The sequence below is a fragment of the Brachyhypopomus gauderio genome, chromosome 1 (assembly GCF_052324685.1).
Source record: "Brachyhypopomus gauderio isolate BG-103 chromosome 1, BGAUD_0.2, whole genome shotgun sequence".
NCBI lineage: Eukaryota > Metazoa > Chordata > Actinopteri > Gymnotiformes > Hypopomidae > Brachyhypopomus > Brachyhypopomus gauderio.
The window spans coordinates 1,794,811-1,817,088 of record NC_135211.1 but is presented as its reverse complement, the minus strand read 5'-3'; the positions used below and the strand labels follow the sequence as shown (position 1 = coordinate 1,817,088).

At 42.0% G+C, this 22,278-nt stretch overlaps 19 non-coding genes across 19 annotated transcripts; 11 read left to right on the top strand and 8 right to left on the bottom strand.

Annotated features, from left to right (window-relative positions):
* Positions 1 to 1,181: 1,181 nt before the first annotated feature.
* On the top strand, positions 1,182 to 1,254 carry trnak-cuu (transfer RNA lysine (anticodon CUU)). Its single transcript has one exon. It is a non-coding gene; the product is annotated as a tRNA-Lys (tRNA).
* An 89-nt stretch (positions 1,255 to 1,343) lies between these two features.
* Positions 1,344 to 1,417, bottom strand: trnan-guu (transfer RNA asparagine (anticodon GUU)). The gene has a single exon. It is a non-coding gene; the product is annotated as a tRNA-Asn (tRNA).
* A 1,151-nt stretch (positions 1,418 to 2,568) lies between these two features.
* trnak-cuu (transfer RNA lysine (anticodon CUU)) lies at positions 2,569 to 2,641 on the top strand. Its single transcript has one exon. It is a non-coding gene; the product is annotated as a tRNA-Lys (tRNA).
* An 89-nt stretch (positions 2,642 to 2,730) lies between these two features.
* trnan-guu (transfer RNA asparagine (anticodon GUU)) lies at positions 2,731 to 2,804 on the bottom strand. Its single transcript has one exon. It is a non-coding gene; the product is annotated as a tRNA-Asn (tRNA).
* A 1,151-nt stretch (positions 2,805 to 3,955) lies between these two features.
* On the top strand, positions 3,956 to 4,028 carry trnak-cuu (transfer RNA lysine (anticodon CUU)). Its single transcript has one exon. It is a non-coding gene; the product is annotated as a tRNA-Lys (tRNA).
* A 2,701-nt stretch (positions 4,029 to 6,729) lies between these two features.
* On the top strand, positions 6,730 to 6,802 carry trnak-cuu (transfer RNA lysine (anticodon CUU)). Its single transcript has one exon. It is a non-coding gene; the product is annotated as a tRNA-Lys (tRNA).
* An 85-nt stretch (positions 6,803 to 6,887) lies between these two features.
* Positions 6,888 to 6,961, bottom strand: trnan-guu (transfer RNA asparagine (anticodon GUU)). The gene has a single exon. It is a non-coding gene; the product is annotated as a tRNA-Asn (tRNA).
* Positions 6,962 to 8,112: 1,151 nt separating this feature from the next.
* trnak-cuu (transfer RNA lysine (anticodon CUU)) lies at positions 8,113 to 8,185 on the top strand. Its single transcript has one exon. It is a non-coding gene; the product is annotated as a tRNA-Lys (tRNA).
* Positions 8,186 to 8,274: 89 nt separating this feature from the next.
* On the bottom strand, positions 8,275 to 8,348 carry trnan-guu (transfer RNA asparagine (anticodon GUU)). Its single transcript has one exon. It is a non-coding gene; the product is annotated as a tRNA-Asn (tRNA).
* A 1,151-nt stretch (positions 8,349 to 9,499) lies between these two features.
* Positions 9,500 to 9,572, top strand: trnak-cuu (transfer RNA lysine (anticodon CUU)). The gene has a single exon. It is a non-coding gene; the product is annotated as a tRNA-Lys (tRNA).
* Positions 9,573 to 10,886: 1,314 nt separating this feature from the next.
* On the top strand, positions 10,887 to 10,959 carry trnak-cuu (transfer RNA lysine (anticodon CUU)). The gene has a single exon. It is a non-coding gene; the product is annotated as a tRNA-Lys (tRNA).
* Positions 10,960 to 12,435: 1,476 nt separating this feature from the next.
* On the bottom strand, positions 12,436 to 12,509 carry trnan-guu (transfer RNA asparagine (anticodon GUU)). Its single transcript has one exon. It is a non-coding gene; the product is annotated as a tRNA-Asn (tRNA).
* A 1,151-nt stretch (positions 12,510 to 13,660) lies between these two features.
* trnak-cuu (transfer RNA lysine (anticodon CUU)) lies at positions 13,661 to 13,733 on the top strand. The gene has a single exon. It is a non-coding gene; the product is annotated as a tRNA-Lys (tRNA).
* Positions 13,734 to 13,822: 89 nt separating this feature from the next.
* Positions 13,823 to 13,896, bottom strand: trnan-guu (transfer RNA asparagine (anticodon GUU)). The gene has a single exon. It is a non-coding gene; the product is annotated as a tRNA-Asn (tRNA).
* Positions 13,897 to 16,434: 2,538 nt separating this feature from the next.
* Positions 16,435 to 16,507, top strand: trnak-cuu (transfer RNA lysine (anticodon CUU)). The gene has a single exon. It is a non-coding gene; the product is annotated as a tRNA-Lys (tRNA).
* A 1,314-nt stretch (positions 16,508 to 17,821) lies between these two features.
* trnak-cuu (transfer RNA lysine (anticodon CUU)) lies at positions 17,822 to 17,894 on the top strand. The gene has a single exon. It is a non-coding gene; the product is annotated as a tRNA-Lys (tRNA).
* Positions 17,895 to 19,370: 1,476 nt separating this feature from the next.
* Positions 19,371 to 19,444, bottom strand: trnan-guu (transfer RNA asparagine (anticodon GUU)). Its single transcript has one exon. It is a non-coding gene; the product is annotated as a tRNA-Asn (tRNA).
* Positions 19,445 to 20,595: 1,151 nt separating this feature from the next.
* Positions 20,596 to 20,668, top strand: trnak-cuu (transfer RNA lysine (anticodon CUU)). Its single transcript has one exon. It is a non-coding gene; the product is annotated as a tRNA-Lys (tRNA).
* A 1,476-nt stretch (positions 20,669 to 22,144) lies between these two features.
* trnan-guu (transfer RNA asparagine (anticodon GUU)) lies at positions 22,145 to 22,218 on the bottom strand. Its single transcript has one exon. It is a non-coding gene; the product is annotated as a tRNA-Asn (tRNA).
* Positions 22,219 to 22,278: the final 60 nt, after the last annotated feature.

The following is a 22,278-nucleotide window of genomic DNA, read 5'->3' as shown; positions in this document are numbered from 1 at the left end:
GAACGTGCTAACCGATTGCGCCACAGAGACCAGATGCTTCGGTGCTTACATAGTTCTTCCTCAAAAGAAAAACCCAACAAGCACATTCCTCCTGTTTGCTGGCTTTTGATGAAATGAGCCAATGCATAAAGGATGCAACATCAAGGTCACTCACACTTTTCTGCTAGCTTGTCTAAAATTTGCCCTTCCTTCAATTACTCACTTGTCACGACCTGCAGGTCTTCAAACAAAAGGTCAGTTTGTAGACCCTTTTCCTGTCACAGTTTTGATCCTTTTGTCCACCAGTCATCGGAATGTGTATGATTTTCACCAGTTTACACAGTGTAGCTCCCTTGCCTTCAGTTGCAGGGTTATGTCCTCTTAGATATGACGCTTTTGAAATTATATGTGAAAATGCACCCAAAACCTATTCAAAACAGATTTGATGGAAGCACTGCAGGAGCTCTGCTCCAAGACGCATTTTGTCCAGAAAATGTGGTGTCATGAATGCATCCATATCACCAACACACATTTACAAACCAAACCATAGGCAATAAAATACATGAGTAAACTGATTTGTGGACCTTTGTGGCACTTGGTACTGCTGAGATCAGGATCATTACAGAGTTCAGCAATCATTTTCCCAACTAGGTCATTGATACATTGGAATCCCCAATGTTTTCTGGAACAGAATATGCCTTTCGGATGAGAATAAAAAAAGACTTCAAGAACCAAAAAAGAAGTTAAGCTGCCTTCAGCTGATGTACTCAGACTAACGGGAAACACTTTAAATCCCAAGGTGAAATGCACATGGTCAAAATTTTATCAGGACAGAGTACATGTTTTACTTTGATATTAAGAGCGATCACTGGATTGTCTTCCAGTAAATTAATGTTTTCTTCCGCTACAAAATGTTTTTTCAACAACTATAAAGAGGCTATGCAACGAAACTGAGCGGGGATGTCAAGTGCCTTTAATGGTACATTTTTGACCCCACTTCAAATGCTGCTGTTACCTGACCAGTTCGATTGTTAGTTTGCCAGATTCTCAATCTCTGGGATGTGAGATCATGCACCAGGTTTAGTGAATGTTTAAGGGTGAAGGTCTTTAGTCTCTGCACAAATTCCACAAACATAGCTCAGGTCCTGCTCAACATGTCAACATGTGGCGACAGCAAGTGCTTTTGGGGTCCTACATAAAACGCCCGGCTAGCTCAGTCGGTAGAGCATGAGACTCTTAATCTCAGGGTCGTGGGTTCGAGCCCCACGTTGGGCGAGAGGCTGATTTGTTTGAGAGAAATGTTGAAATTTAGTTAATCTGTTTGCGCAAAATATGTCTAAAAAAGAAGAGAAAGGAACATACATCGTCCCTGGGTGGGCTCGAACCACCATCCTTTCGGTTAACAGCCGAACGCGCTAACCGATTGCGCCACAGAGACCAGATGCTTCGGTGCTTACATAGTTCTTCCTCAAAAGAAAAACCCAACAAGCACATTCCTCCTGTTTGCTGGCTTTTGATGAAATGAGCCAATGCATAAAGGATGCAACATCAAGGTCACTCACACTTTTCTGCTAGCTTGTCTAAAATTTGCCCTTCCTTCAATTACTCACTTGTCACGACCTGCAGGTCTTCAAACAAAAGGTCAGTTTGTAGACCCTTTTCCTGTCACAGTTTTGATCCTTTTGTCCACCAGTCATCGGAATGTGTATGATTTTCACCAGTTTACACAGTGTAGCTCCCTTGCCTTCAGTTGCAGGGTTATGTCCTCTTAGATATGACGCTTTTGAAATTATATGTGAAAATGCACCCAAAACCTATTCAAAACAGATTTGATGGAAGCACTGCAGGAGCTCTGCTCCAAGACGCATTTTGTCCAGAAAATGTGGTGTCATGAATGCATCCATATCACCAACACACATTTACAAACCAAACCATAGGCAATAAAATACATGAGTAAACTGATTTGTGGACCTTTGTGGCACTTGGTACTGCTGAGATCAGGATCATTACAGAGTTCAGCAATCATTTTCCCAACTAGGTCATTGATACATTGGAATCCCCAATGTTTTCTGGAACAGAATATGCCTTTCGGATGAGAATAAAAAAAGACTTCAAGAACCAAAAAAGAAGTTAAGCTGCCTTCAGCTGATGTACTCAGACTAACGGGAAACACTTTAAATCCCAAGGTGAAATGCACATGGTCAAAATTTTATCAGGACAGAGTACATGTTTTACTTTGATATTAAGAGCGATCACTGGATTGTCTTCCAGTAAATTAATGTTTTCTTCCGCTACAAAATGTTTTTTCAACAACTATAAAGAGGCTATGCAACGAAACTGAGCGGGGATGTCAAGTGCCTTTAATGGTACATTTTTGACCCCACTTCAAATGCTGCTGTTACCTGACCAGTTCGATTGTTAGTTTGCCAGATTCTCAATCTCTGGGATGTGAGATCATGCACCAGGTTTAGTGAATGTTTAAGGGTGAAGGTCTTTAGTCTCTGCACAAATTCCACAAACATAGCTCAGGTCCTGCTCAACATGTCAACATGTGGCGACAGCAAGTGCTTTTGGGGTCCTACATAAAACGCCCGGCTAGCTCAGTCGGTAGAGCATGAGACTCTTAATCTCAGGGTCGTGGGTTCGAGCCCCACGTTGGGCGAGAGGCTGATTTGTTTGAGAGAAATGTTGAAATTTAGTTAATCTGTTTGCGCAAAATATGTCTAAAAAAGAAGAGAAAGGAACATACATCGTCCCTGGGTGGGCTCGAACCACCATCCTTTCGGTTAACAGCCGAACGCGCTAACCGATTGCGCCACAGAGACCAGATGCTTCGGTGCTTACATAGTTCTTCCTCAAAAGAAAAACCCAACAAGCACATTCCTCCTGTTTGCTGGCTTTTGATGAAATGAGCCAATGCATAAAGGATGCAACATCAAGGTCACTCACACTTTTCTGCTAGCTTGTCTAAAATTTGCCCTTCCTTCAATTACTCACTTGTCACGACCTGCAGGTCTTCAAACAAAAGGTCAGTTTGTAGACCCTTTTCCTGTCAAAGTTTTGATCCTTTTGTCCACCAGTCATCGGAATGTGTATGATTTTCACCAGTTTACACAGTGTAGCTCCCTTGCCTTCAGTTGCAGGGTTATGTCCTCTTAGATATGACGCTTTTGAAATTATATGTGAAAATGCACCCAAAACCTATTCAAAACAGATTTGATGGAAGCACTGCAGGAGCTCTGCTCCAAGACGCATTTTGTCCAGAAAATGTGGTGTCATGAATGCATCCATATCACCAACACACATTTACAAACCAAACCATAGGCAATAAAATACATGAGTAAACTGATTTGTGGACCTTTGTGGCACTTGGTACTGCTGAGATCAGGATCATTACAGAGTTCAGCAATCATTTTCCCAACTAGGTCATTGATACATTGGAATCCCCAATGTTTTCTGGAACAGAATATGCCTTTCGGATGAGAATAAAAAAAGACTTCAAGAACCAAAAAAGAAGTTAAGCTGCCTTCAGCTGATGTACTCAGACTAACGGGAAACACTTTAAATCCCAAGGTGAAATGCACATGGTCAAAATTTTATCAGGACAGAGTACATGTTTTACTTTGATATTAAGAGCGATCACTGGATTGTCTTCCAGTAAATTAATGTTTTCTTCCGCTACAAAACGTTTTTTCAACAACTATAAAGAGGCTATGCAACGAAACTGAGCGGGGATGTCAAGTGCCTTTAATGGTACATTTTTGACCCCACTTCAAATGCTGCTGTTACCTGACCAGTTCGATTGTTAGTTTGCCAGATTCTCAATCTCTGGGATGTGAGATCATGCACCAGGTTTAGTGAATGTTTAAGGGTGAAGGTCTTTAGTCTCTGCACAAATTCCACAAACATAGCTCAGGTCCTGCTCAACATGTCAACATGTGGCGACAGCAAGTGCTTTTGGGGTCCTACATAAAACGCCCGGCTAGCTCAGTCGGTAGAGCATGAGACTCTTAATCTCAGGGTCGTGGGTTCGAGCCCCACGTTGGGCGAGAGGCTGATTTGTTTGAGAGAAATGTTGAAATTTAGTTAATCTGCGCAAAATACGTCTAAAAAAGAAGAGAAAGGAACATACATCGTCCCTGGGTGGGCTCGAACCACCATCCTTTCGGTTAACAGCCGAACGTGCTAACCGATTGCGCCACAGAGACCAGATGCTTCGGTGCTTACATAGTTCTTCCTCAAAAGAAAAACCCAACAAGCACATTCCTCCTGTTTGCTGGCTTTTGATGAAATGAGCCAATGCATAAAGGATGCAACATCAAGGTCACTCACACTTTTCTGCTAGCTTGTCTAAAATTTGCCCTTCCTTCAATTACTCACTTGTCACGACCTGCAGGTCTTCAAACAAAAGGTCAGTTTGTAGACCCTTTTCCTGTCACAGTTTTGATCCTTTTGTCCACCAGTCATCGGAATGTGTATGATTTTCACCAGTTTACACAGTGTAGCTCCCTTGCCTTCAGTTGCAGGGTTATGTCCTCTTAGATATGACGCTTTTGAAATTATATGTGAAAATGCACCCAAAACCTATTCAAAACAGATTTGATGGAAGCACTGCAGGAGCTCTGCTCCAAGACGCATTTTGTCCAGAAAATGTGGTGTCATGAATGCATCCATATCACCAACACACATTTACAAACCAAACCATAGGCAATAAAATACATGAGTAAACTGATTTGTGGACCTTTGTGGCACTTGGTACTGCTGAGATCAGGATCATTACAGAGTTCAGCAATCATTTTCCCAACTAGGTCATTGATACATTGGAATCCCCAATGTTTTCTGGAACAGAATATGCCTTTCGGATGAGAATAAAAAAAGACTTCAAGAACCAAAAAAGAAGTTAAGCTGCCTTCAGCTGATGTACTCAGACTAATGGGAAACACTTTAAATCCCAAGGTGAAATGCACATGGTCAAAATTTTATCAGGACAGAGTACATGTTTTACTTTGATATTAAGAGCGATCACTGGATTGTCTTCCAGTAAATTAATGTTTTCTTCCGCTACAAAATGTTTTTTCAACAACTATAAAGAGGCTATGCAACGAAACTGAGCGGGGATGTCAAGAGCCTTTAATGGTACATTTTTGACCCCACTTCAAATGCTGCTGTTACCTGACCAGTTCGATTGTTAGTTTGCCAGATTCTCAATCTCTGGGATGTGAGATCATGCACCAGGTTTAGTGAATGTTTAAGGGTGAAGGTCTTTAGTCTCTGCACAAATTCCACAAACATAGCTCAGGTCCTGCTCAACATGTCAACATGTGGCGACAGCAAGTGCTTTTGGGGTCCTACAAAAAACGTCCGGCTCGCTCAGTCGGTAGAGCATGAGACTCTTAATCTCAGGGTCGTGGGTTCGAGCCCCACGTTGGGCGAGAGGCTGATTTGTTTGAGAGAAATGTTGAAATTTAGTTAATCTGTTTGCGCAAAATACGTCTAAAAAAGAAGAGAAAGGAACATACATCTTCCCTGGGTGGGCTCGAACCACCATCCTTTCGGTTAACAGCCGAACGCGCTAACCGATTGCGCCACAGAGACCAGATGGTTCTGTGCTTACATAGTTCTTCCTCAAAAGAAAAACCCAACAAGCACATTCCTCCTGTTTGCTGGCTTTTGATGAAATGAGCCAATGCATAAAGGATGCAACATCAAGGTCACTCACACTTTTCTGCTAGCTTGTCTAAAATTTGCCCTTCCTTCAATTACTCACTTGTCAAGACCTGCAGGTCTTCAAACAAAAGGTCAGTTTGTAGACCCTTTTCCTGTCAAAGTTTTGATCCTTTTGTCCACCAGTCATCGGAATGTGTATGATTTTCACCAGTTTACACAGTGTAGCTCCCTTGCCTTCAGTTGCAGGGTTATGTCCTCTTAGATATGACGCTTTTGAAATTATATGTGAAAATGCACCCAAAACCTATTCAAAACAGATTTGATGGAAGCACTGCAGGAGCTCTGCTCCAAGACGCATTTTGTCCAGAAAATGTGGTGTCATGAATGCATCCATATCACCAACACACATTTACAAACCAAGCCATAGGCAATAAAATACATGAGTAAACTGATTTGTGGACCTTTGTGGCACTTGGTACTGCTGAGATCAGGATCATTACAGAGTTCAGCAATCATTTTCCCAACTAGGTCATTGATACATTGGAATCCCCAATGTTTTCTGGAACAGAATATGCCTTTCGGATGAGAATAAAAAAAGACTTCAAGAACCAAAAAAGAAGTTAAGCTGCCTTCAGCTGATGTATGTACTCAGACTAACGGGAAACACTTTAAATCCCAAGGTGAAATGCACATGGTCAAAATTTTATCAGGACAGAGTACATGTTTTACTTTGATATTAAGAGCGATCACTGGATTGTCTTCCAGTAAATTAATGTTTTCTTCCGCTACAAAACGTTTTTTCAACAACTATAAAGAGGCTATGCAACGAAACTGAGCGGGGATGTCAAGTGCCTTTAATGGTACATTTTTGACCCCACTTCAAATGCTGCTGTTACCTGACCAGTTCGATTGTTAGTTTGCCAGATTCTCAATCTCTGGGATGTGAGATCATGCACCAGGTTTAGTGAATGTTTAAGGGTGAAGGTCTTTAGTCTCTGCACAAATTCCACAAACATAGCTCAGGTCCTGCTCAACATGTCAACATGTGGCGACAGCAAGTGCTTTTGGGGTCCTACATAAAACGCCCGGCTAGCTCAGTCGGTAGAGCATGAGACTCTTAATCTCAGGGTCGTGGGTTCGAGCCCCACGTTGGGCGAGAGGCTGACTTGTTTGAGAGAAATGTTGAAATTTAGTTAATCTGCGCAAAATACGTCTAAAAAAGAAGAGAAAGGAACATACATCGTCCCTGGGTGGGCTCGAACCACCATCCTTTCGGTTAACAGCCGAACGCGCTAACCGATTGCGCCACAGAGACCAGATGCTTCGGTGCTTACATAGTTCTTCCTCAAAAGAAAAACCCAACAAGCACATTCCTCCTGTTTGCTGGCTTTTGATGAAATGAGCCAATGCATAAAGGATGCAACATCAAGGTCACTCACACTTTTCTGCTAGCTTGTCTAAAATTTGCCCTTCCTTCAATTACTCACTTGTCACGACCTGCAGGTCTTCAAACAAAAGGTCAGTTTGTAGACCCTTTTCCTGTCACAGTTTTGATCCTTTTGTCCACCAGTCATCGGAATGTGTATGATTTTCACCAGTTTACACAGTGTAGCTCCCTTGCCTTCAGTTGCAGGGTTATGTCCTCTTAGATATGACGCTTTTGAAATTATATGTGAAAATGCACCCAAAACCTATTCAAAACAGATTTGATGGAAGCACTGCAGGAGCTCTGCTCCAAGACGCATTTTGTCCAGAAAATGTGGTGTCATGAATGCATCCATATCACCAACACACATTTACAAACCAAACCATAGGCAATAAAATACATGAGTAAACTGATTTGTGGACCTTTGTGGCACTTGGTACTGCTGAGATCAGGATCATTACAGAGTTCAGCAATCATTTTCCCAACTAGGTCATTGATACATTGGAATCCCCAATGTTTTCTGGAACAGAATATGCCTTTCGGATGAGAATAAAAAAAGACTTCAAGAACCAAAAAAGAAGTTAAGCTGCCTTCAGCTGATGTACTCAGACTAACGGGAAACACTTTAAATCCCAAGGTGAAATGCACATGGTCAAAATTTCATCAGGACAGAGTACATGTTTTACTTTGATATTAAGAGCGATCACTGGATTGTCTTCCAGTAAATTAATGTTTTCTTCCGCTACAAAACGTTTTTTCAACAACTATAAAGAGGCTATGCAACGAAACTGAGCGGGGATGTCAAGTGCCTTTAATGGTACATTTTTGACCCCACTTCAAATGCTGCTGTTACCTGACCAGTTCGATTGTTAGTTTGCCAGATTCTCAATCTCTGGGATGTGAGATCATGCACCAGGTTTAGTGAATGTTTAAGGGTGAAGGTCTTTAGTCTCTGCACAAATTCCACAAACATAGCTCAGGTCCTGCTCAACATGTCAACATGTGGCGACAGCAAGTGCTTTTGGGGTCCTACATAAAACGCCCGGCTAGCTCAGTCGGTAGAGCATGAGACTCTTAATCTCAGGGTCGTGGGTTCGAGCCCCACGTTGGGCGAGAGGCTGATTTGTTTGAGAGAAATGTTGAAATTTAGTTAATCTGTTTGCGCAAAATACGTCTAAAAAAGAAGAGAAAGGAACATACATCGTCCCTGGGTGGGCTCGAACCACCATCCTTTCGGTTAACAGCCGAACGCGCTAACCGATTGCGCCACAGAGACCAGATGCTTCGGTGCTTACATAGTTCTTCCTCAAAAGAAAAATCCAACAAGCACATTCCTCCTGTTTGCTGGCTTTTGATGAAATGAGCCAATGCATAAAGGATGCAACATCAAGGTCACTCACACTTTTCTGCTAGCTTGTCTAAAATTTGCCCTTCCTTCAATTACTCACTTGTCAAGACCTGCAGGTCTTCAAACAAAAGGTCAGTTTGTAGACCCTTTTCCTGTCACAGTTTTGATCCTTTTGTCCACCAGTCATCGGAATGTGTATGATTTTCACCAGTTTACACAGTGTAGCTCCCTTGCCTTCAGTTGCAGGGTTATGTCCTCTTAGATATGACGCTTTTGAAATTATATGTGAAAATGCACCCAAAACCTATTCAAAACAGATTTGATGGAAGCACTGCAGGAGCTCTGCTCCAAGACGCATTTTGTCCAGAAAATGTGGTGTCATGAATGCATCCATATCACCAACACACATTTACAAACCAAACCATAGGCAATAAAATACATGAGTAAACTGATTTGTGGACCTTTGTGGCACTTGGTACTGCTGAGATCAGGATCATTACAGAGTTCAGCAATCATTTTCCCAACTAGGTCATTGATACATTGGAATCCCCAATGTTTTCTGGAACAGAATATGCCTTTCGGATGAGAATAAAAAAAGACTTCAAGAACCAAAAAAGAAGTTAAGCTGCCTTCAGCTGATGTACTCAGACTAACGGGAAACACTTTAAATCCCAAGGTGAAATGCACATGGTCAAAATTTTATCAGGACAGAGTACATGTTTTACTTTGATATTAAGAGCGATCACTGGATTGTCTTCCAGTAAATTAATGTTTTCTTCCGCTACAAAACGTTTTTTCAACAACTATAAAGAGGCTATGCAACGAAACTGAGCGGGGATGTCAAGTGCCTTTAATGGTACATTTTTGACCCCACTTCAAATGCTGCTGTTACCTGACCAGTTCGATTGTTAGTTTGCCAGATTCTCAATCTCTGGGATGTGAGATCATGCACCAGGTTTAGTGAATGTTTAAGTGTGAAGGTCTTTAGTCTCTGCACAAATTCCACAAACATAGCTCAGGTCCTGCTCAACATGTCAACATGTGGCGACAGCAAGTGCTTTTGGGGTCCTACAAAAAACGCCCGGCTAGCTCAGTCGGTAGAGCATGAGACTCTTAATCTCAGGGTCGTGGGTTCGAGCCCCACGTTGGGCGAGAGGCTGATTTGTTTGAGAGAAATGTTGAAATTTAGTTAATCTGTTTGCGCAAAATACGTCTAAAAAAGAAGAGAAAGGAACATACATCTTCCCTGGGTGGGCTCGAACCACCATCCTTTCGGTTAACAGCCGAACGCGCTAACCGATTGCGCCACAGAGACCAGATGCTTCTGTGCTTACATAGTTCTTCCTCAAAAGAAAAACCCAACAAGCACATTCCTCCTGTTTGCTGGCTTTTGATGAAATGAGCCAATGCATAAAGGATGCAACAACAAGGTCACTCACACTTTTCTGCTAGCTTGTCTAAAATTTGCCCTTCCTTCAATTACTCACTTGTCAAGACCTGCAGGTCTTCAAACAAAAGGTCAGTTTGTAGACCCTTTTCCTGTCAAAGTTTTGATCCTTTTGTCCACCAGTCATCGGAATGTGTATGATTTTCACCAGTTTACACAGTGTAGCTCCCTTGCCTTCAGTTGCAGGGTTATGTCCTCTTAGATATGACGCTTTTGAAATTATATGTGAAAATGCACCCAAAACCTATTCAAAACAGATTTGATGGAAGCACTGCAGGAGCTCTGCTCCAAGATGCATTTTGTCCAGAAAATGTGGTGTCATGAATGCATCCATATCACCAAAACACATTTACAAACCAAACCATAGGCAATAAAATACATGAGTAAACTGATTTGTGGACCTTTGTGGCACTTGGTACTGCTGAGATCAGGATCATTACAGAGTTCAGCAATCATTTTCCCAACTAGGTCATTGATACATTGGAATCCCCAATGTTTTCTGGAACAGAATATGCCTTTCGGATGAGAATTAAAAAAGACTTCAAGAACCAAAAAAGAAGTTAAGCTGCCTTCAGCTGATGTACTCAGACTAACGGGAAACACTTTAAATCCCAAGGTGAAATGCACATGGTCAAAATTTTATCAGGACAGAGTACATGTTTTACTTTGATATTAAGAGCGATCACTGGATTGTCTTCCAGTAAATTAATGTTTTCTTCCGCTACAAAACGTTTTTTCAACAACTATAAAGAGGCTATGCAACGAAACTGAGCGGGGATGTCAAGTGCCTTTAATGGTACATTTTTGACCCCACTTCAAATGCTGCTGTTACCTGACCAGTTCGATTGTTAGTTTGCCAGATTCTCAATCTCTGGGATGTGAGATCATGCACCAGGTTTAGTGAATGTTTAAGTGTGAAGGTCTTTAGTCTCTGCACAAATTCCACAAACATAGCTCAGGTCCTGCTCAACATGTCAACATGTGGCGACAGCAAGTGCTTTTGGGGTCCTACAAAAAACGCCCGGCTAGCTCAGTCGGTAGAGCCTGAGACTCTTAATCTCAGGGTCGTGGGTTCGAGCCCCACGTTGGGCGAGAGGCTGATTTGTTTGAGAGAAATGTTGAAATTTAGTTAATCTGTTTGCGCAAAATACGTCTAAAAAAGAAGAGAAAGGAACATACATCTTCCCTGGGTGGGCTCGAACCACCATCCTTTCGGTTAACAGCCGAACGCGCTAACCGATTGCGCCACAGAGACCAGATGCTTCTGTGCTTACATAGTTCTTCCTCAAAAGAAAAACCCAACAAGCACATTCCTCCTGTTTGCTGGCTTTTGATGAAATGAGCCAATGCATAAAGGATGCAACAACAAGGTCACTCACACTTTTCTGCTAGCTTGTCTAAAATTTGCCCTTCCTTCAATTACTCACTTGTCAAGACCTGCAGGTCTTCAAACAAAAGGTCAGTTTGTAGACCCTTTTCCTGTCAAAGTTTTGATCCTTTTGTCCACCAGTCATCGGAATGTGTATGATTTTCACCAGTTTACACAGTGTAGCTCCCTTGCCTTCAGTTGCAGGGTTATGTCCTCTTAGATATGACGCTTTTGAAATTATATGTGAAAATGCACCCAAAACCTATTCAAAACAGATTTGATGGAAGCACTGCAGGAGCTCTGCTCCAAGATGCATTTTGTCCAGAAAATGTGGTGTCATGAATGCATCCATATCACCAACACACATTTACAAACCAAACCATAGGCAATAAAATACATGAGTAAACTGATTTGTGGACCTTTGTGGCACTTGGTACTGCTGAGATCAGGATCATTACAGAGTTCAGCAATCATTTTCCCAACTAGGTCATTGATACATTGGAATCCCCAATGTTTTCTGGAACAGAATATGCCTTTCGGATGAGAATAAAAAAAGACTTCAAGAACCAAAAAAGAAGTTAAGCTGCCTTCAGCTGATGTACTCAGACTAACGGGAAACACTTTAAATCCCAAGGTGAAATGCACATGGTCAAAATTTTATCAGGACAGAGTACATGTTTTACTTTGATATTAAGAGCGATCACTGGATTGTCTTCCAGTAAATTAATGTTTTCTTCCGCTACAAAACGTTTTTTCAACAACTATAAAGAGGCTATGCAACGAAACTAAGCGGGGATGTCAAGTGCCTTTAATGGTACATTTTTGACCCCACTTCAAATGCTGCTGTTACCTGACCAGTTCGATTGTTAGTTTGCCAGATTCTCAATCTCTGGGATGTGAGATCATGCACCAGGTTTAGTGAATGTTTAAGGGTGAAGGTCTTTAGTCTCTGCACAAATTCCACAAACATAGCTCAGGTCCTGCTCAACATGTCAACATGTGGCGACAGCAAGTGCTTTTGGGGTCCTACATAAAACGCCCGGCTAGCTCAGTCGGTAGAGCATGAGACTCTTTATCACAGGGTCGTGGGTTCGAGCCCCACGTTGGGCGAGAGGCTGATTTGTTTGAGAGAAATGTTGAAATTTAGTTAATCTGTTTGCGCAAAAAACGTCTAAAAAAGAAGAGAAAGGAACATACATCGTCCCTGGGTGGGCTCGAACCACCATCCTTTCGGTTAACAGCCGAACGCGCTAACCGATTGCGCCACAGAGACCAGATGCTTCGGTGCTTACATAGTTCTTCCTCAAAAGAAAAACCCAACAAGCACATTCCACCTGTTTGCTGGCTTTTGATGAAATGAGCCAATGCATAAAGGATGCAACATCAAGGTCACTCACACTTTTCTGCTAGCTTGTCTAAAATTTGCCCTTCCTTCAATTACTCACTTGTCACGACCTGCAGGTCTTCAAACAAAAGGTCAGTTTGTAGACCCTTTTCCTGTCACAATTTTGATCCTTTTGTCCACCAGTCATCGGAATGTGTATGATTTTCACCAGTTTACACAGTGTAGCTCCCTTGCCTTCAGTTGCAGGGTTATGTCCTCTTAGATATGACGCTTTTGAAATTATATGTGAAAATGCACCCAAAACCTATTCAAAACAGATTTGATGGAAGCACTGCAGGAGCTCTGCTCCAAGACGCATTTTGTCCAGAAAATGTGGTGTCATGAATGCATCCATATCACCAACACACATTTACAAACCAAACCATAGGCAATAAAATACATGAGTAAACTGATTTGTGGACCTTTGTGGCACTTGGTACTGCTGAGATCAGGATCATTACAGAGTTCAGCAATCATTTTCCCAACTAGGTCATTGATACATTGGAATCCCCAATGTTTTCTGGAACAGAATATGCCTTTCGGATGAGAATAAAAAAAGACTTCAAGAACCAAAAAAGAAGTTAAGCTGCCTTCAGCTGATGTACTCAGACTAACGGGAAACACTTTAAATCCCAAGGTGAAATGCACATGGTCAAAATTTTATCAGGACAGAGTACATGTTTTACTTTGATATTAAGAGCGATCACTGGATTGTCTTCCAGTAAATTAATGTTTTCTTCCGCTACAAAATGTTTTTTCAACAACTATAAAGAGGCTATGCAACGAAACTGAGCGGGGATGTCAAGTGCCTTTAATGGTACATTTTTGACCCCACTTCAAATGCTGCTGTTACCTGACCAGTTCGATTGTTAGTTTGCCAGATTCTCAATCTCTGGGATGTGAGATCATGCACCAGGTTTAGTGAATGTTTAAGGGTGAAGGTCTTTAGTCTCTGCACAAATTCCACAAACATAGCTCAGGTCCTGCTCAACATGTCAACATGTGGCGACAGCAAGTGCTTTTGGGGTCCTACATAAAACGCCCGGCTAGCTCAGTCGGTAGAGCATGAGACTCTTTATCTCAGGGTCGTGGGTTCGAGCCCCACGTTGGGCGAGAGGCTGATTTGTTTGAGAGAAATGTTGAAATTTAGTTAATCTGTTTGCGCAAAATACGTCTAAAAAAGAAGAGAAAGGAACATACATCGTCCCTGGGTGGGCTCGAACCACCATCCTTTCGGTTAACAGCCGAACGCGCTAACCGATTGCGCCACAGAGACCAGATGCTTCGGTGCTTACATAGTTCTTCCTCAAAAGAAAAACCCAACAAGCACATTCCACCTGTTTGCTGGCTTTTGATGAAATGAGCCAATGCATAAAGGATGCAACATCAAGGTCACTCACACTTTTCTGCTAGCTTGTCTAAAATTTGCCCTTCCTTCAATTACTCACTTGTCACGACCTGCAGGTCTTCAAACAAAAGGTCAGTTTGTAGACCCTTTTCCTGTCACAGTTTTGATCCTTTTGTCCACCAGTCATCGGAATGTGTATGATTTTCACCAGTTTACACAGTGTAGCTCCCTTGCCTTCAGTTGCAGGGTTATGTCCTCTTAGATATGACGCTTTTGAAATTATATGTGAAAATGCACCCAAAACCTATTCAAAACAGATTTGATGGAAGCACTGCAGGAGCTCTGCTCCAAGACGCATTTTGTCCAGAAAATGTGGTGTCATGAATGCATCCATATCACCAACACACATTTACAAACCAAACCATAGGCAATAAAATACATGAGTAAACTGATTTGTGGACCTTTGTGGCACTTGGTACTGCTGAGATCAGGATCATTACAGAGTTCAGCAATCATTTTCCCAACTAGGTCATTGATACATTGGAATCCCCAATGTTTTCTGGAACAGAATATGCCTTTCGGATGAGAATAAAAAAAGACTTCAAGAACCAAAAAAGAAGTTAAGCTGCCTTCAGCTGATGTACTCAGACTAACGGGAAACACTTTAAATCCCAAGGTGAAATGCACATGGTCAAAATTTTATCAGGACAGAGTACATGTTTTACTTTGATATTAAGAGCGATCACTGGATTGTCTTCCAGTAAATTAATGTTTTCTTCCGCTACAAAATGTTTTTTCAACAACTATAAAGAGGCTATGCAACGAAACTGAGCGGGGATGTCAAGTGCCTTTAATGGTACATTTTTGACCCCACTTCAAATGCTGCTGTTACCTGACCAGTTCGATTGTTAGTTTGCCAGATTCTCAATCTCTGGGATGTGAGATCATGCACCAGGTTTAGTGAATGTTTAAGGGTGAAGGTCTTTAGTCTCTGCACAAATTCCACAAACATAGCTCAGGTCCTGCTCAACATGTCAACATGTGGCAACAGCAAGTGCTTTTGGGGTCCTACAAAAAACGTCCGGCTCGCTCAGTCGGTAGAGCATGAGACTCTTAATCTCAGGGTCGTGGGTTCGAGCCCCACGTTGGGCGAGAGGCTGATTTGTTTGAGAGAAATGTTGAAATTTAGTTAATCTGTTTGCGCAAAATACGTCTAAAAAAGAAGAGAAAGGAACACACATCTTCCCTGGGTGGGCCCGAACCACCATCCTTTCGGTTAACAGCCGAACGCGCTAACCGATTGCGCCACAGAGACCAGATGCTTCTGTGCTTACATAGTTCTTCCTCAAAAGAAAAACCCAACAAGCACATTCCTCCTGTTTGCTGGCTTTTGATGAAATGAGCCAATGCATAAAGAATGCAACATCAAGGTCACTCACACTTTTCTGCTAGCTTGTCTAAAATTTGCCCTTCCTTCTATTACTCACTTGTCAAGACCTGCAGGTCTTCAAACAAAAGGTCAGTTTGTAGACCCTTTTCCTGTCAAAGTTTTGATCCTTTTGTCCACCAGTCATCGGAATGTGTATGATTTTCACCAGTTTACACAGTGTAGCTCCCTTGCCTTCAGTTGCAGGGTTATGTCCTCTTAGATATGACGCTTTTGAAATTATATGTGAAAATGCACCCAAAACCTATTCAAAACAGATTTGATGGAAGCACTGCAGGAGCTCTGCTCCAAGACGCATTTTGTCCAGAAAATGTGGTGTCATGAATGCATCCATATCACCAACACACATTTACAAACCAAACCATAGGCAATAAAATACATGAGTAAACTGATTTGTGGACCTTTGTGGCACTTGGTACTGCTGAGATCAGGATCATTACAGAGTTCAGCAATCATTTTCCCAACTAGGTCATTGATACATTGGAATCCCCAATGTTTTCTGGAACAGAATATGCCTTTCGGATGAGAATAAAAAAAGACTTCAAGAACCAAAAAAGAAGTTAAGCTGCCTTCAGCTGATGTACTCAGACTAACGGGAAACACTTTAAATCCCAAGGTGAAATGCACATGGTCAAAATTTTATCAGGACAGAGTACATGTTTTACTTTGATATTAAGAGCGATCACTGGATTGTCTTCCAGTAAATTAATGTTTTCTTCCGCTACAAAACGTTTTTTCAACAACTATAAAGAGGCTATGCAACGAAACTGAGCGGGGATGTCAAGTGCCTTTAATGGTACATTTTTGACCCCACTTCAAATGCTGCTGTTACCTGACCAGTTCGATTGTTAGTTTGCCAGATTCTCAATCTCTGGGATGTGAGATCATGCACCAGGTTTAGTGAATGTTTAAGTGTGAAGGTCTTTAGTCTCTGCACAAATTCCACAAACATAGCTCAGGTCCTGCTCAACATGTCAACATGTGGCGACAGCAAGTGCTTTTGGGGTCCTACAAAAAATGCCCGGCTAGCTCAGTCGGTAGAGCATGAGACTCTTAATCTCAGGGTCGTGGGTTCGAGCCCCACGTTGGGCGAGAGGCTGATTTGTTTGAGAGAAATGTTGAAATTTAGTTAATCTGTTTCCGCAAAATACGTCTAAAAAAGAAGAGAAAGGAACATACATCTTCCCTGGGTGGGCTCGAACCACCATCCTTTCGGTTAACAGCCGAACGCGCTAACCGATTGCGCCACAGAGACCAGATGCTTCTGTGCTTACATAGTTCTTCCTCAAAAGAAAAACCCAACAAGCACATTCCTCCTGTTTGCTGGCTTTTGATGAAATGAGCCAATGCATAAAGGATGCAACATCAAGGTCACTCACACTTTTCTGCTAGCTTGTCTAAAATTTGCCCTTCCTTCAATTACTCACTTGTCAAGACCTGCAGGTCTTCAAACAAAAGGTCAGTTTGTAGACCCTTTTCCTGTCACAGTTTTGATCCTTTTGTCCACCAGTCATCGGAATGTGTATGATTTTCACCAGTTTACACAGTGTAGCTCCCTTGCCTTCAGTTGCAGGGTTATGTCCTCTTAGATATGACGCTTTTGAAATTATATGTGAAAATGCACCCAAAACCTATTCAAAACAGATTTGATGGAAGCACTGCAGGAGCTCTGCTCCAAGACGCATTTTGTCCAGAAAATGTGGTGTCATGAATGCATCCATATCACCAACACACATTTACAAACCAAACCATAGGCAATAAAATACATGAGTAAACTGATTTGTGGACCTTTGTGGCACTTGGTACTGCTGAGATCAGGATCATTACAGAGTTCAGCAATCATTTTCCCAACTAGGTCATTGATACATTGGAATCCCCAATGTTTTCTGGAACAGAATATGCCTTTCGGATGAGAATTAAAAAAGACTTCAAGAACCAAAAAAGAAGTTAAGCTGCCTTCAGCTGATGTACTCAGACTAACGGGAAACACTTTAAATCCCAAGGTGAAATGCACATGGTCAAAATTTTATCAGGACAGAGTACATGTTTTACTTTGATATTAAGAGCGATCACTGGATTGTCTTCCAGTAAATTAATGTTTTCTTCCGCTACAAAACGTTTTTTCAACAACTATAAAGAGGCTATGCAACGAAACTGAGCGGGGATGTCAAGTGCCTTTAATGGTACATTTTTGACCCCACTTCAAATGCTGCTGTTACCTGACCAGTTCGATTGTTAGTTTGCCAGATTCTCAATCTCTGGGATGTGAGATCATGCACCAGGTTTAGTGAATGTTTAAGTGTGAAGGTCTTTAGTCTCTGCACAAATTCCACAAACATAGCTCAGGTCCTGCTCAACATGTCAACATGTGGCGACAGCAAGTGCTTTTGGGGTCCTACAAAAAACGCCCGGCTAGCTCAGTCGGTAGAGCATGAGACTCTTAATCTCAGGGTCGTGGGTTCGAGCCCCACGTTGGGCGAGAGGCTGATTTGTTTGAGAGAAATGTTGAAATTTAGTTAATCTGTTTGCGCAAAATACGTCTAAAAAAGAAGAGAAAGGAACATACATCTTCCCTGGGTGGGCTCGAACCACCATCCTTTCGGTTAACAGCCGAACGCGCTAACCGATTGCGCCACAGAGACCAGATGCTTCTGTGCTTACATAGTTCTTCCTCAAAAGAAAAACCCAACAAGCACATTCCTCCTGTTTGCTGGCTTTTGATGAAATGAGCCAATGCATAAAGGATGCAACAACAAGGTCACTCACACTTTTCTGCTAGCTTGTCTAAAATTTGCCCTTCCTTCAATTACTCACTTGTCAAGACCTGCAGGTCTTCAAACAAAAGGTCAGTTTGTAGACCCTTTTCCTGTCAAAGTTTTGATCCTTTTGTCCACCAGTCATCGGAATGTGTATGATTTTCACCAGTTTACACAGTGTAGCTCCCTTGCCTTCAGTTGCAGGGTTATGTCCTCTTAGATATGACGCTTTTGAAATTATATGTGAAAATGCACCCAAAACCTATTCAAAACAGATTTGATGGAAGCACTGCAGGAGCTCTGCTCCAAGATGCATTTTGTCCAGAAAATGTGGTGTCATGAATGCATCCATATCACCAACACACATTTACAAACCAAACCATAGGCAATAAAATACATGAGTAAACTGATTTGTGGACCTTTGTGGCACTTGGTACTGCTGAGATCAGGATCATTACAGAGTTCAGCAATCATTTTCCCAACTAGGTCATTGATACATTGGAATCCCCAATGTTTTCTGGAACAGAATATGCCTTTCGGATGAGAATAAAAAAAGACTTCAAGAACCAAAAAAGAAGTTAAGCTGCCTTCAGCTGATGTACTCAGACTAACGGGAAACACTTTAAATCCCAAGGTGAAATGCACATGGTCAAAATTTTATCAGGACAGAGTACATGTTTTACTTTGATATTAAGAGCGATCACTGGATTGTCTTCCAGTAAATTAATGTTTTCTTCCGCTACAAAACGTTTTTTCAACAACTATAAAGAGGCTATGCAACGAAACTAAGCGGGGATGTCAAGTGCCTTTAATGGTACATTTTTGACCCCACTTCAAATGCTGCTGTTACCTGACCAGTTCGATTGTTAGTTTGCCAGATTCTCAATCTCTGGGATGTGAGATCATGCACCAGGTTTAGTGAATGTTTAAGGGTGAAGGTCTTTAGTCTCTGCACAAATTCCACAAACATAGCTCAGGTCCTGCTCAACATGTCAACATGTGGCGACAGCAAGTGCTTTTGGGGTCCTACATAAAACGCCCGGCTAGCTCAGTCGGTAGAGCATGAGACTCTTTATCACAGGGTCGTGGGTTCGAGCCCCACGTTGGGCGAGAGGCTGATTTGTTTGAGAGAAATGTTGAAATTTAGTTAATCTGTTTGCGCAAAATACGTCTAAAAAAGAAGAGAAAGGAACATACATCGTCCCTGGGTGGGCTCGAACCACCATCCTTTCGGTTAACAGCCGAACGCGCTAACCGATTGCGCCACAGAGACCAGATGCTTCGGTGCTTACATAGTTCTTCCTCAAAAGAAAAACCCAACAAGCACATTCCACCTGTTTGCTGGCTTTTGATGAAATGAGCCAATGCATAAAGGATGCAACATCAAGGTCACTCACACTTTTCTGCTAGCTTGTCTAAAATTTGCCCTTCCTTCAATTACTCACTTGTCACGACCTGCAGGTCTTCAAACAAAAGGTCAGTTTGTAGACCCTTTTCCTGTCACAATTTTGATCCTTTTGTCCACCAGTCATCGGAATGTGTATGATTTTCACCAGTTTACACAGTGTAGCTCCCTTGCCTTCAGTTGCAGGGTTATGTCCTCTTAGATATGACGCTTTTGAAATTATATGTGAAAATGCACCCAAAACCTATTCAAAACAGATTTGATGGAAGCACTGCAGGAGCTCTGCTCCAAGACGCATTTTGTCCAGAAAATGTGGTGTCATGAATGCATCCATATCACCAACACACATTTACAAACCAAACCATAGGCAATAAAATACATGAGTAAACTGATTTGTGGACCTTTGTGGCACTTGGTACTGCTGAGATCAGGATCATTACAGAGTTCAGCAATCATTTTCCCAACTAGGTCATTGATACATTGGAATCCCCAATGTTTTCTGGAACAGAATATGCCTTTCGGATGAGAATTAAAAAAGACTTCAAGAACCAAAAAAGAAGTTAAGCTGCCTTCAGCTGATGTACTCAGACTAACGGGAAACACTTTAAATCCCAAGGTGAAATGCACATGGTCAAAATTTTATCAGGACAGAGTACATGTTTTACTTTGATATTAAGAGCGATCACTGGATTGTCTTCCAGTAAATTAATGTTTTCTTCCGCTACAAAACGTTTTTTCAACAACTATAAAGAGGCTATGCAACGAAACTGAGCGGGGATGTCAAGTGCCTTTAATGGTACATTTTTGACCCCACTTCAAATGCTGCTGTTACCTGACCAGTTCGATTGTTAGTTTGCCAGATTCTCAATCTCTGGGATGTGAGATCATGCACCAGGTTTAGTGAATGTTTAAGTGTGAAGGTCTTTAGTCTCTGCACAAATTCCACAAACATAGCTCAGGTCCTGCTCAACATGTCAACATGTGGCGACAGCAAGTGCTTTTGGGGTCCTACAAAAAACGCCCGGCTAGCTCAGTCGGTAGAGCATGAGACTCTTAATCTCAGGGTCGTGGGTTCGAGCCCCACGTTGGGCGAGAGGCTGATTTGTTTGAGAGAAATGTTGAAATTTAGTTAATCTGTTTGCGCAAAATACGTCTAAAAAAGAAGAGAAAGGAACATACATCTTCCCTGGGTGGGCTCGAACCACCATCCTTTCGGTTAACAGCCGAACGCGCTAACCGATTGCGCCACAGAGACCAGATGCTTCTGTGCTTACATAGTTCTTCCTCAAAAGAAAAACCCAACAAGCACATTCCTCCTGTTTGCTGGCTTTTGATGAAATGAGCCAATGCATAAAGGATGCAACAACAAGGTCACTCACACTTTTCTGCTAGCTTGTCTAAAATTTGCCCTTCCTTCAATTACTCACTTGTCAAGACCTGCAGGTCTTCAAACAAAAGGTCAGTTTGTAGACCCTTTTCCTGTCAAAGTTTTGATCCTTTTGTCCACCAGTCATCGGAATGTGTATGATTTTCACCAGTTTACACAGTGTAGCTCCCTTGCCTTCAGTTGCAGGGTTATGTCCTCTTAGATATGACGCTTTTGAAATTATATGTGAAAATGCACCCAAAACCTATTCAAAACAGATTTGATGGAAGCACTGCAGGAGCTCTGCTCCAAGATGCATTTTGTCCAGAAAATGTGGTGTCATGAATGCATCCATATCACCAACACACATTTACAAACCAAACCATAGGCAATAAAATACATGAGTAAACTGATTTGTGGACCTTTGTGGCACTTGGTACTGCTGAGATCAGGATCATTACAGAGTTCAGCAATCATTTTCCCAACTAGGTCATTGATACATTGGAATCCCCAATGTTTTCTGGAACAGAATATGCCTTTCGGATGAGAATAAAAAAAGACTTCAAGAACCAAAAAAGAAGTTAAGCTGCCTTCAGCTGATGTACTCAGACTAACGGGAAACACTTTAAATCCCAAGGTGAAATGCACATGGTCAAAATTTTATCAGGACAGAGTACATGTTTTACTTTGATATTAAGAGCGATCACTGGATTGTCTTCCAGTAAATTAATGTTTTCTTCCGCTACAAAACGTTTTTTCAACAACTATAAAGAGGCTATGCAACGAAACTAAGCGGGGATGTCAAGTGCCTTTAATGGTACATTTTTGACCCCACTTCAAATGCTGCTGTTACCTGACCAGTTCGATTGTTAGTTTGCCAGATTCTCAATCTCTGGGATGTGAGATCATGCACCAGGTTTAGTGAATGTTTAAGGGTGAAGGTCTTTAGTCTCTGCACAAATTCCACAAACATAGCTCAGGTCCTGCTCAACATGTCAACATGTGGCGACAGCAAGTGCTTTTGGGGTCCTACATAAAACGCCCGGCTAGCTCAGTCGGTAGAGCATGAGACTCTTTATCACAGGGTCGTGGGTTCGAGCCCCACGTTGGGCGAGAGGCTGATTTGTTTGAGAGAAATGTTGAAATTTAGTTAATCTGTTTGCGCAAAATACGTCTAAAAAAGAAGAGAAAGGAACATACATCGTCCCTGGGTGGGCTCGAACCACCATCCTTTCGGTTAACAGCCGAACGCGCTAACCGATTGCGCCACAGAGACCAGATGCTTCGGTGCTTACATAGTTCTTCCTCAAAAGAAAAACCCAACAAGCACATTCCA